The sequence below is a fragment of the Malurus melanocephalus genome, unplaced genomic scaffold, assembly GCF_030028575.1.
Source record: "Malurus melanocephalus ecotype Western Australia unplaced genomic scaffold, MMel_1.1 scaffold_520, whole genome shotgun sequence".
Taxonomy (NCBI): domain Eukaryota; kingdom Metazoa; phylum Chordata; class Aves; order Passeriformes; family Maluridae; genus Malurus; species Malurus melanocephalus.
In genome coordinates, this window is record NW_026623752.1 from 301,555 (window position 1) to 313,772 (window position 12,218).

Here is a 12,218-nt window from a genome sequence, read left to right on the forward strand (position 1 = left end):
CAAACCTCAGTGAGATTTGCAGCCTCAGAAGGGTTTTTTTTTTTTTTTTTGGTGCGGGTGTGTTTAACAAAAGATTATTTTTGTTCTGCCGGAGTGACTCGGGCTGGAGCTTCGAGGGGGAGGAATGATCACTGAGCTCAAACTGCAGGAGCTGTCAGGGCCTCAACTCTCCTGGTCAAATGAAGTTGGTGCCAAAGCAGTGCAAGAGCTGGCTTTGAAAAAAAGAAAAAATTAAACATTCAAATGCCGTTGAAGGGCTTAAACCTGGAGTTTTGCTGTCCTTGAAAGGTACAAGAGCCCAGAGGCAGAGAGCAGGGCCTTCCAAYGGTTTGATAGCTCTACATGAGAACTAAATTCCTTTTTAATAGGTTGTTCTCTCTTCCCAAGATCAGAGAACTCTCCTTTCCCCTCGCTCATCCCTGGCACGGCCYGCTGACTGCACTTCAAGCACATACATTATTTTTAATGATGTCCTGTAACAAGAAGCCTCCTGCAAATCATCCCGTTCAGATCTGGAACCTCTAAAGGATGGCTCGGGAAATCTGAAGGGCTGAAGCACCTCAGGAGGAAATTAAAAACCTCTGCCAGGTGTTTCCTTGCTATGGCAGTGCTGGTCCCACAGCCCTGATGCCCCAGTTGAAGGCAGGAAGGGGGAAATAATTTGATTACCTGTTATTTCTCCAACTGAGCATAATTTTGGGGCCCAGAGAGCAGGCAGGAAGGTTTTTGGTCTGGYGCTATTTGTCCTAAAGCAGATGTTGGTGTCCACTCTTGGAGGCTTTCTGGCCTCAGAAACCAAATTCCTGGCTCAGGGAAGCCTTTTATTCCTGTTTTTTTGCCTGTTTTGCAAGGAGTGAGTTTTCAGAAAGAAAACCCTGGTGCCAGTTTAGTCAAATTTACCCCCCATGGCAGAAAGGGGGTAGGTAAGGATGGAAGTATCCCATTCCCAGGCTAGAAATTCCCAATATGCAGAGATAACAGCCAGAGAAACAGTGGCTGTTGCATCCTGGGAGCATTCAAGAACATTTTTGTTGGGATTGGAGCAACCTGGCCTGTTGGAAGGTGTCCCTGCCCATTTTGGGATGTGCAGCTGAATGAYCTTTCAGGTCCTTCCAACCCAAACCATTCTGGGATCCTAAATTCCCCATGTCCCTGTGTCGTGATTTGATCTATTTTAATGGGGGCAAATACTCAGCTACCCTAGGACACCCTGAGGATGGCTGACTGAGAGTTTAATGTGAATAATCCTGCAGATGAGTGTGGGGGAAATGTGAGGGGCTGGCAAAGGCCAGCACAGCTTGTAGGAACACAGGACCTCCTTGATTTGCCTGGCCATTCCCCTGTTTACCTGTCCTAATGCTTTTTATGGGGCTGCCAGAAAAAAACCACTCATTAGCGTTGATTTTCATTAATGTTGATGCACCAAAAACCTAATCAATCTTCTGTGACCAGCGACCCCYGTTCCCAGGGGAGAGCAAAGCTGTTGGACAAATGAGCCTTACAGATTTGGAGGCAGAGYCTGCAGATGTGACAGCCGGGTACTAGAGCACAGGGATTTCTGCAGCATGCCGAGGAAAAATGACACTCAGAGGCCTTTTTTGCCCCTTTTTTTTTGCAGTTTGCACCTAGACTAAATCATGCAGGGAAGGCAGCTCAGCCCTTTTTTTTTCTCATAATCCCTGGTGTGAGTTTTGCTGTCTGGGGAGTCAGAGTAAGGAGGAAAGTCATTCCTGGAGGGAGAATGTTCTCTCCTTGCCACCGAGTTCTGTGGTGGCCGTGAAGTCCCTCAGCTCTTGGTGCTGTGGTTCCTTGTCCTGGATGAATTCAGAGCTTCTCCATCTCCCGGGGGTTGTGAGGGTAGGAGCACATCAGTTGAAGAGGGATTTGCAGTGAGAGGTTGTTAAAAACAGCCAGCATCAAAGTGTGCCCTTCATCTCTGCTGGACCAAAGCGCTGCTGAGAGAGGAGTGTAAATATTCCAATGTTTTCAATAAACGGGAGGAAATATCCTCAGGCTGTAGCCAGGGCGGGGATGAGATCACAGAATCCCAGAATCACCAGGGTTGGAAGAGACCTCGAAGATCTTCCAGTCCAACCCCTGCCCAACACCTCAACCAAACCACAGCACCCAGCACCACATCCAATCTCTCTTTAAACACATCCAGGGATGGTGACTGCACCCCCTCCCCAGGCAGACCATTCCAGTGCTTTATCACTCTTTCTATGAAGAACTTTTTCCTGATGTCCAATCTACATTTCCCTTGGTGCAGCTCAAGGCTGTGTCCTCTGGTTCTGCCTGGAGAAAGAGCCCGACCCCCCCTGCCCACAGCCCCTTCAGGCAGTTGTAGAGAGCGATGAGGTCACTCTGAGTCTCCATTTCTCCAGGCTGAACACCCCCAGCTCCCTCAGCCGTTCCTCCCAGGGTTTGTGTTCCCTTCCCCAGCCTCGTTGCCTCCTTTGGATGTGCTCAAGTGTCTCAATGTCCTCCTAAACTGAGGGGCCAGAGCTGGACACAGCATTTGAGGTGTGGCCTCACCAGTGCTGAGTACAGGGGGAGAATAACCTCCTTGGTCCTGCTGGCTACACTATTCCTGATCCAGGCCAGGTGCCATTGGCCTTTTTGGCCACCAAGGCACCCTGCTGGCTCGTGTTCATTTGGCTGTCAGTCAACACCCCCAGGTCCCTTTCTGCTGGCCACTGTCCAGCCACTCTGTCCCCAAACTTTAGCCTTGCAGGGGGTTGTGGTGGCCAAAATGCAGGACTCAGCCCTTGGACTTGTTAAACCTCAGCACTGGTCCTGAACTCATCGGGGAGGGCTGATCCATGCTCTGTGCTCTGGAAATGCGGGGCTGCAGCATCCCTGCTTGGCAGGAAGGGCCAGCACAACTYCCCACAACTTTCTCTCTCCAAACAGTTGCTCAGAGGGGCCACAGCCCTCTCCTCACCTTCCCTGGGCTGTGCCAGCTCCTTTCACCCCGCTGCTGCCCGGCCCTCAGGGTGGTAATGACTTTCCTTCTCCCTGCCGGGCTGGATGTGAATGGCTGGGCTGGAGGTGAAAGGCCCCCGTTCCCATTACCGATCCAATTTCCTGGACTTTTACCGGCTAGATAGGAATTGCCAGAGCGGAACAGCCTGATGGGCCATCGAGCCCGGTGTCTCCTCTCTGACAGCAGCTTGTGTTTGGCGTGTAATTAAAAGCCTTTGTACTATTTGACTTGTAATTTAATATCGCGCTGCCACATCCATATCTCATTCAGCAAAGAATAAGCCCTGACATTTGCAAAGACACAGACGAGCCCTCACCCACGCCCAATATTGCTTGTCCGGGGTCTCTTTGCCCTGAGCATGRGTTTCCTGCAGGGTTCAGCAGCAAGGATGCTTCTCTCCAACACGGGGGAAACATCTGGGCAGAGCAGCGTTATCCTGGAGCTCCTTTGTGGCTGCCGGTGGGGGAGACGCGCCGTGATTTATTGGGCTCTGCTGCCRACACCGAGATTAAGGAAAGCGCCTTAAATGGTCCTTAAAAGGCGGGTTTGGGAGCAGAGATGAGCCCGTGTGATTACACCCAGCCTGGGCTGCCCGAGCCCCGGCGCTGCCTGGCTGGAGCTGGAGATAAGGAGAGGCCACAGCTCCATCCATCAGCACAGCCACGGGGGCAGGAGAGCGCCCAGCCAGGCTCGGGGGGTTTGCTGGCACTCGTGTACCTGTTCCTGCTCCACACAGAGGGGCTGGGCTGCTCTGCCCTGCCCTGGGGTCGGGGCCATCTGCTTTTCGTGCGTTTGCTGCTCTCTGTCCGTGCTGATCCATGGAGAGGGTGTTTTCCTTACGGTTTGCCCTTTGTTCTGCTGATGGGTGGGGTGGTGGCCATGGGAGGATGGCTCTGTCCATCGCAAGGGTTGTGTGTCTGGAGCTGACGGAGGCTCTGTCCATCACAGGGATTGCATTTCTGGAACCAAAGGACCCCTCGAGTCTGGTTCACTCGATCCATGAGCAGAGGACCCGAGGGTGCTGGTGGGTGAAACCCTGGTGACATGCCCTGGCAGCCCAGAAAGCCGCCTGTGCCCTGGGCTGAGCCCCCAGTGTGGGCAGCAGGGGAGGGGGGGATTCTGCCCCACTCAGGGGAGACTCCACCTGCAGAGCAGCCCCAGCTCGGGGTCCCAGCCCAGGAAGGACCTGGAGCTGCTGGAGAGAGTCCAGAGGAGGCCACGGAGATGATCCAAGGGCTGGAGCCCCTCTGCTCTGGGGCCAGGCTGGGAGAGTGGGGGTTCAGCCTGGAGAAGGGAAGGCTCCAGGGAGAGCTCAGAGCCCCTTCCAGGGCCTAAAGAGGCTCCAGGAGAGCTGGAGAGGGACTGGGGACAAGGGATGGAGGGACAGGACACAGGGAATGGCTTCTACTGCCAGAGGACAGGGATGGATGGGATTTTGGGCAGGAATTGTTCCCTGTGAGGGTGGGCAGGCCCTGGCACAGGGTGCCCAGAGAAGCTGCCCCTGGATCCCTGGCAGTGTCCAAGGCCAGTCTGGACAGGGCTTGGAGCACCTGGTGAAGGGGAAGGGACAGGAGGTTGGAACGAGATGAGCTTAAAGTCCCTTCCCAACCCAAACCATTCTGTGATTCTAAGATGAGCCAAGCTGRGCTCAGAGGGCTGAACGTGAAGCCTGGCAGGTTTGAATCCCTCTGCTTGTGATGGGAAGCAGAACAAAGCTTTGATGAGCCCTGTGTTTATCGGGAAGGAGGAGGTGCTGGACACCCTTTTTATGGCAGTTTTACAAGGAGAAATCTCACTTTGAGCAGGGCTGCTCTGTGAGGATTGCCCTGACACCAGGGCTTGCCAAACCTCCATGGGTAGGCTCTGCTTAAAACTGATTAATTTACCCACCTGAGTGCTACTCGTCCTAATTGACTGGACCTACAACAAAACAACCCCGGGCTGATCAATAGAGAAATAATTTGGCAAATTGTGGCCATAAATCATTCCTGATCGACGTGTTAATGAATAAACCAAACWAAATCAATTTTCTTTATTAAAAGACATTTCTTTCATCCAGTATTACTGTAGGCAGGTGGCGTCAGGAGGGGGGTGGGGTTGTTTGCCTGCCTTGAGCTGCTTGTCCAGGGAGCTGCTGGACCTGGTGTGGGATCCCAGAGAGGTGAGTGGAGTGAGGAGCATCTTGTGGGAAGTTGTGTGTCCACCCAGCCAAGAGTTGGGGTGTTAATGACCCTCATTATTGCGATGTTTCTGTCTGCAGAGAGGAGATCAGGAACGAGGTGGCTGTTGGTGTCACTGCTCACACTCCTGGGGTGATTTTCCACCTCTGATGTTTTTGTCCATCACCCTCAGAGCCAGCAGAGGTTGGCCCTAAAACACAGGGGGCAGGGCTCTTTTTGCTGGACGTGACGAAGAAGACTTCCAGAATCTTCTCACAGSAGCCATTTTTGTGGTTTTGTGGTCCCATCCCCCACCACTACAAAGCTGGACCAAGCAAAGCCACCCCAGTGTTCAGCTGTGATATTTTGGGTGTTTGTCCCACTGCTCCCTTTCCCTCTGGGAGATTTCCCTCCTTGCTCTGTTTTGTTCTGCTGGAGCTGCAGTTGATGCCTGGCTCTGTCCTCAGGCCTTTTCCACCACCCAACAGTGGTGATTTTTCCTCCCAGTTCCAGGCCTGAAGGGGCTCTGATCTGTATCTGGACATCCAAGCTGCTCCCCTACTCTGAGCCAAAAAACAATTTTCTATTTCCCCAACAAGAGGAGCAGGACCAGGGCTGCTTTAAACCGGATTTACAGCTTTCCTGGCCAGGAGGAGAGCTGCTGCAGCTCGTTTGCCTCTTTCCATGTGTGATCAGCACCTTGGAGAGCCCTGTGGGTGCCCCAAGCACCTGTCAGGGACGCTGAACATAGGAAAAAATGTATTTTTACTGATTTTTGGAAAAGCACAAATGAACAAATAATGGTGCAACAATAAAAAAAATGGGGGGATAAATAACCTGGTGCTTGGTACATGGATCTGTGCGAGGCTGAGTGAAATGTGATGCGAGCACGCACTCAGAGAAGGTCAAGTTTTTAAATCTAAACCCGAGTTAAGTAAAATATCGGTGAACTAACTGGATTCCAAAGCTCGTAAAACGTTGATAGCGCTGAATGTCAGCTGGAATATATCTCCTCATCTTTTAGACAGAGAGCTGGTGCTTCCCTTGATCTCCCTTTCCTCAGAGATGTTCCTCTGGGGCAGAAGAGAGCCTGTCAAGTGGCGTGTTTCCCTCTGTGCTGGCAGGGCAGAGCTGGCAAGGTCGCTGGGGTTAAGAGCAGCAGTGAGAGCTGAGCTGGAAGCGGCGTTCGAGTGGCTGTGCTGTGATTGCTTGAGCTGAGCTGAGAGCTGGGATGGTCAGGAGAGGATTGGGAGGGGAGCCCCGGGCTCAGAACCTGCCTGGGCATTTCCTGATGTTTTGGGTGTGAGGAGGGAAGGTTTGGTGGGTTTGGGGTGTTGTGTGTCTCCTCAGCTCGGGCTCTGTGTCCTCCTGCAGTGCAGGACAGYGTTCTGATGGTTCAGGTCTTGGAATTTGTCTGTCAGGGACTCACCCTGAGGGTGGATGTTGTTCCATAAGAGATTTCCTGCTGGATCTGTCAGAGCTTCATCCCAGACTGGTTTGGGTTGGGGGGGGACATTAAAGCTCATCTTGTCCCACCCCCTGTCTTGGGCAGGGACACCTTCCACTGTCCCAGGCTGCTCCATGCCCTGTCCAACCTGGCATTGGACACTCCAGGGATCCAGGGGCAGCCACAGCTTCTCTGGGCACCCTGTGCCAGGGCCTCCTCACCCTCATAGGGAACAATTCCTTCCCAATATCCCATCCATCCCTGCCCTGTGGCAGTGGGAAGCCATTCTCTGTGTCCTGTCCCTCCATCCCTTTTCCCCAGTCCCTCTCCAGCTCTCTTGAAGCCCCTTTATATACRGAGAAGAAGCTATAAACAAATCAATAAACTTGAGCGTTTAGATGGAGGAAGGAACAGCTTTCACTGCCCCTTTCCCACCCTGGCATYGCCCAGCAGCCCCCAGGGCAGGGCAGGGTGGCATCCAGGGGTCCCTGCTGCGAATCTCAAACCTCAGAGCCTGCCAAGCTTTGGGTCGGGGCCTGACCAGAGCCGCTCCCACAGCACAGAGAACAGAGCGCTGCTGGGAAGACAAACCAGCGCCACGCTTTGAAACGGGGAGGCTTTTGAAGCGGGGATTTGGTTCTTTGCTTTCCTTTCTCCTTTGTTCCCTTCAGCAACCCTCAGAATCGGGGTTTGCTGGCCTCCCACCCCCGGGAGGATTGCCTTCCCTGTCGCTGGCTTCTCTTCAAGGCGCCGCGCTCCATCGGCATTCTCCGCGCGCCGTTTGCTCCCGCACGCGGCGCATTTTTATTCAAATGGCGATATTGATCGCGGGGGAAGTAACGGCAGAAATAAATGGAAACAAATAAACACGGAAGGTTGGCGCTGAACTTCTCCAAGGTCTGCTTCTGAAAGGCGAGGAAGCGGCCGTGTCCTCTGCAGGGTGATGCAGATCGTGCCTCCACTGGCAGCGTGGAGGTGGATGATGATTTTGGCAGTGGGAGGGGTTTAAATATGCAAATWGTTCTTCCTTGGGAGGGAAGATCAAGCACCCTCAAGGCACAGGCTGCCCAGMTGAGCTGTGACCCTCCAAGGCCAGGCTGAACAGGGCTTGGAGSAYMSYRGRAGCTGGGACAGAGATGATCTTTAAGGTCCTTTCCCACCCAAACCACCCTGGGATTCTATTGCTGGGCTGGCATCTATTCATAGACACTGATCACAGCTTCCTCTCATGAAGATAACTGGCAAATATTCCTAGAAAATTGAGTATTGCACCAGCTCAGCTCATGGAAAGGCCATGGAAGGTGAGTTACTCCTTTTTCCCCAGAACTGACATTTCACGGCTGGTTCTTGCTCCTTTGAGAGTTTTGTGGTGGGGACAGAGTCTCCTTTTTTATTAGAAATATTTCCAGGCCTTGTGATTGATATGAAGGCAAAAGGCATTGCCTGATGGTGTTGAAAGAATAATATTCAACTTTTTTGTTTCATTTTTTTTCTCTAACTCTCCTGGCACAGGGAGGGTGTTTGATGGTGAATTGCTTAGGCAGGACTTTACTTTCACACCCAAAGGATGGGATTTCCTTTCTCATTCTGCACTCCAACCTGTTGGGAACTGTCCTCTCCCAGCTCAGATGTGGCCTTCACGTGGTCCAGGTGGACATTTCACCTTGAGTGGCTCCTGCAGRGATTTGGGAGTGATAGAGTGTGCTGTGGGAGCTGGCCGGTTCCAGCTGACAAGATAATGAACTACTAAATAAAGCATGGGAGAAAGGGAAATCCGTGATAAATCCACCTCTCATGTGCCGCAGAGGAGACGGATAAACTCCCTCTCTCCTCCTGACAGAGGGATTTGTCTCTCCTGTGGCTGTCGCAGGAGATGTGGTGAGGACGCTGCTCCATTCCACCGTTGGGCAGACAGACAGACAGACAGACAGACAGACACGGGGGTGTCCTCCTGGCAGGCTGGGCACGGCTGGGGACATGTCCCCAAACCCCTTGGTGGGGGTGTCTCTCTAAATGCTCTTAAATGACCTTTAATCAGTAAGGATTAATTTTGGGGCCACTGGGATGTTTTCYTTCTCCTCTGGGGTGGGAGGGTCTCTCCCCCTGGCCCCTCATTGCGTTCCAGCTCAACACCACAAACCTCAATTCCAACCCCAATTCCCAAATCCAGACCCTTCTTCCCTTTTCATGGGGATGTGATGTGGCCTTGAGTTGTCTCTGAAATGAGTGAAAGGGTCGTGCTGCGTTAGAGGAGTGTTGGAGAATCCCAGAATCCCAGAATCACCAGGGTTGGAAGAGACCTCCAAGATCTTCCAGTCCAACCCCTGCCCAACACCTCAACCAAACGGCACCCAGCACCACATCCAATCTCTGTTTAAACACATCCAGGGATGGTGACTGCACCCCCTCCCCGGGCAGACCATTCCAGTGCTTTATCACTCTTTCTGTAAAGAACTTTTTCCTGATATCCAACCTGGGAGCTTTGGGGTGCAGACTCTTCACCTGCACTGGCAGTGCATTAACAGAGAGGCAGGGAAGGAGCTGAGGAGTGTCAGAAAAGCACTTTAACGTGCAGGTCACGGGCTGGAATAATGGGGAGGTGGCGGGTCAGTGCTGGGATGTGTCCCTGGAGCCCCTCAGCCCCAGCAAAGCACCATTAGGGCTGCTCTCCGGGGCGTGACGGGGTCAGGCTGGCTCTCAGCCTTGCCCAGCAGCTCGGAAGAAGTTGGCTTCCTTCTCCCAACTCTCTTTTCCACCTCTGATTAATAAATCATGCAGTTTGCCCAGGACTCCCTCTGTCCCCACCCAAATACAAACATTCCCCGTCACCACCACCTTGCGACTGGCAAAGCTGCTCCCTCTGACAATCAATTACCCTCCGGAGATGAAATTATTGTTTAATGGCTTTTGGAACAGGCTCCTGCTCTGACATTCATCACAATCAATAATGCATCAGCGGGGACAAAAGAAATTACCTGCCTCCTGCTAAGTGAAAGGGTCCATTTGTATTCCAGGCGGCCCCTTCACGCCCACTGAGCCGGCAACCGCAGGTGGATCRTGCTGGCGGCACCGAGGGCAGCTGGCTCGGCCTGAACTCTGCAAAAGTTGGCTCCAACTTCAYCATCAGGGCTGCTTTCAGCAGGGCTGAGTGTGAGAGACAGGATTAGGGGAGGGAGGTTGCCGTGGGGTGGGGTGGGCAGGTGAAAGTGAGGTTTGGGACAGGGTAAGGTTAGGATTTAGGTTGTGCTTTGCTGAAAATACAGCTGGGATGGGAATCCTGGCTGCTAAAGGGCATTGGGGTGTGGAGTTGGTGTGCTGAGGATGGGAGGGAGGGGCTGTGGGGGCACTGGGATGGCTGGAAGGGCAGGTGGAATCACGGTGAGAGCCCTGGGGATGAGGCAGGGATCCCTGGGCAGCGATGCCATCCCTTGCAGGGATCCCTGGGCAGCGATGCCATCCCTTGCAGGGATCCCTGGGCAGCGATGCCATCCCTTGCAGGGATCCTGCTCTCCCTGCCTGTCCTTTGCTCCTTATCTCCAGCACCACAGGAAGCTGCTTTGCACTTTTCCCAAAGCCCAGAGGGCACATCCTCCTCCCTGGGCCAGCTCTGATCCATCCCATTCCCCTCCTGGCTGGGCTGTGCCACCRGCGTGTCCCTGTGCAGGGATCAGTGGGATCAATGCATCTGCCACGGGAGCAGCATGGGGCATTTTTTAGCTCAGAGGGTGATTTTAGTACAGGAGATGTTATAAAAGTTGGTCTTTATTGGAGTTTTAGGGGCAGTCATGGAAAAATATCCACAAAAATCTCCCTTCACAGGGGTGAATAGAGTGTAATAGGTGTTAGGAAATTAGTGTAATTGATAAAAAGCACCAATTAGGAGGACAAGTGGTGATACAATTCCCCCCTGGCTTCTCTGCAGTCTCTCACCCTCGGTATTGGCTGTATTTGTTTATAAAAATGTGTCTCAAAGGCCTTGGTTCCCAGGAAGAACCAGGATGGAATGGGGGCTTTGTTACTCCCAGGAGCTCTGGAATGGGTTTGTTCTTTCCAGCTGGGAAAAAGGGCCGGGAAAAGTCCTGGGAAGGTGACAAATATAGAAAAGAAAAGAGGCAAAAATCATTGTGGCATCAGCGTGTCCCTCAATGTCCCTGCAGTGCAGCTTCCCAGTGATTCCAGGGAGGAGCTGTGGGTCTGGAATGTGAGGCTGCAGCCTTGGGGAGCGGAGCTGCACCCTGCAATCCCAAAGAAACCAGCTGGGTGTCTGCAGGGAGCTCTTTGTGTTTTCTGCCTCTAAATAATCAGCTAAAAAGCACAAATACTCCCCAGGCAGAGGATGATCCCGGTGCTGCTTCCTTTAAAGGTGACTTTTAAGGTCCCAGTGTCCCAGAGGACGCCGTGGCTGCGCCTGGGAGGATCTCAAGGTGATTAGGCAGCATTATTTTAGTTTAAACATCCATCCCAATTAGTGATGAGCTGAGGAGCCTCATCAGCTCTGCGTCCTGAGCACCTCTTTCCTCAGAGCTGCTTGATCCCCGTTGTTTTCCCAGCTCAGCTGCTGCTTTACCCTCGGTGTGATTGTGGGAATTGGGATCAGGGTGGTGATGGATCAGCTGGGATCAGATGTTCTGAGCAGGTCCTCATTTCTGCAGGGCTCTGAGCAAGGTGAGTCCCTGCTGTGGGGTTTAGTGAGGCAGGAAAAAACCCAAATTCCCTCATCTGTTCCTTTATTGCTTGAAAAACAACATCCTTGATAGAGAACCTGTTTGCACAAGGATTTGGGGAATCTGGGGCTTCCCAGGACATCATTGTCTCCCTCTGGGACACGGTGTGTGACCAGAAGCACCCCAAGTTTGGATTTGCTGGGTCAGGCTCCTCATGGGGCTCCTTGCTGCTGGTTTTAGCTGAGGTACAAACCCTGCAGAGCCTCGTGGGCAGCACTGGGGCTCCTGAGTGACCCCACAGCCCTGCCAGGGGAGGGGGCACAGCAACCTGGGCTGAGCAGGAGCCTTTCTGTGCTTTGGGGTGCTCACCTGGAGGAGAAAATGCTCCAGGGAGAGCTCAGAGCCCCTTCCAGAGCCTAAAGGGGCTCCAGGAGAGCTGGAGAGGGACTGGGACAAGGGATGGAGGCACAGGACAAGGGGAATGGCTTCCCAGTGCCAGAGGGCAGGGATGGATGGGATATTGGGAAGGAATTGTTCCTGTGAGGGTGGGGAGGCCCTGGCACAGGGTGCCCAGAGAAGCTGTGGCTCCCTTTGGAAGTGTCCAAGGCCAGGTTGGGTTTTCCTGTGGCCAGAGTGGAAAACAAGTGTCTGTAAAGGCAGAGAAATCCTCTCTGCTCTCTGTGCAGAGGGAGGGAAACTCCTTYCCTTCCCACAGGTCAAATTTAAACCTGGCCAGGCAGAGGAAGCCCCGGGTTTCACAGCTCGGGTGTGCTCTGTGTGGATTCACAGCTCTCAGCAGCCCCTGTGTGCCAGCACCAGCGACTCCTCCTGCTCCTCTCCTGCCTGAGGCTTCTCCCACTGSTTGTTCCTTCAGCCTGGAGCACCTCCAGGTTTGTCCATCCAGGCAGCTGATGTTGAGAAAATCCAAATCTCCCCCATCCTTCCTGGAGTCTGATGAGGAG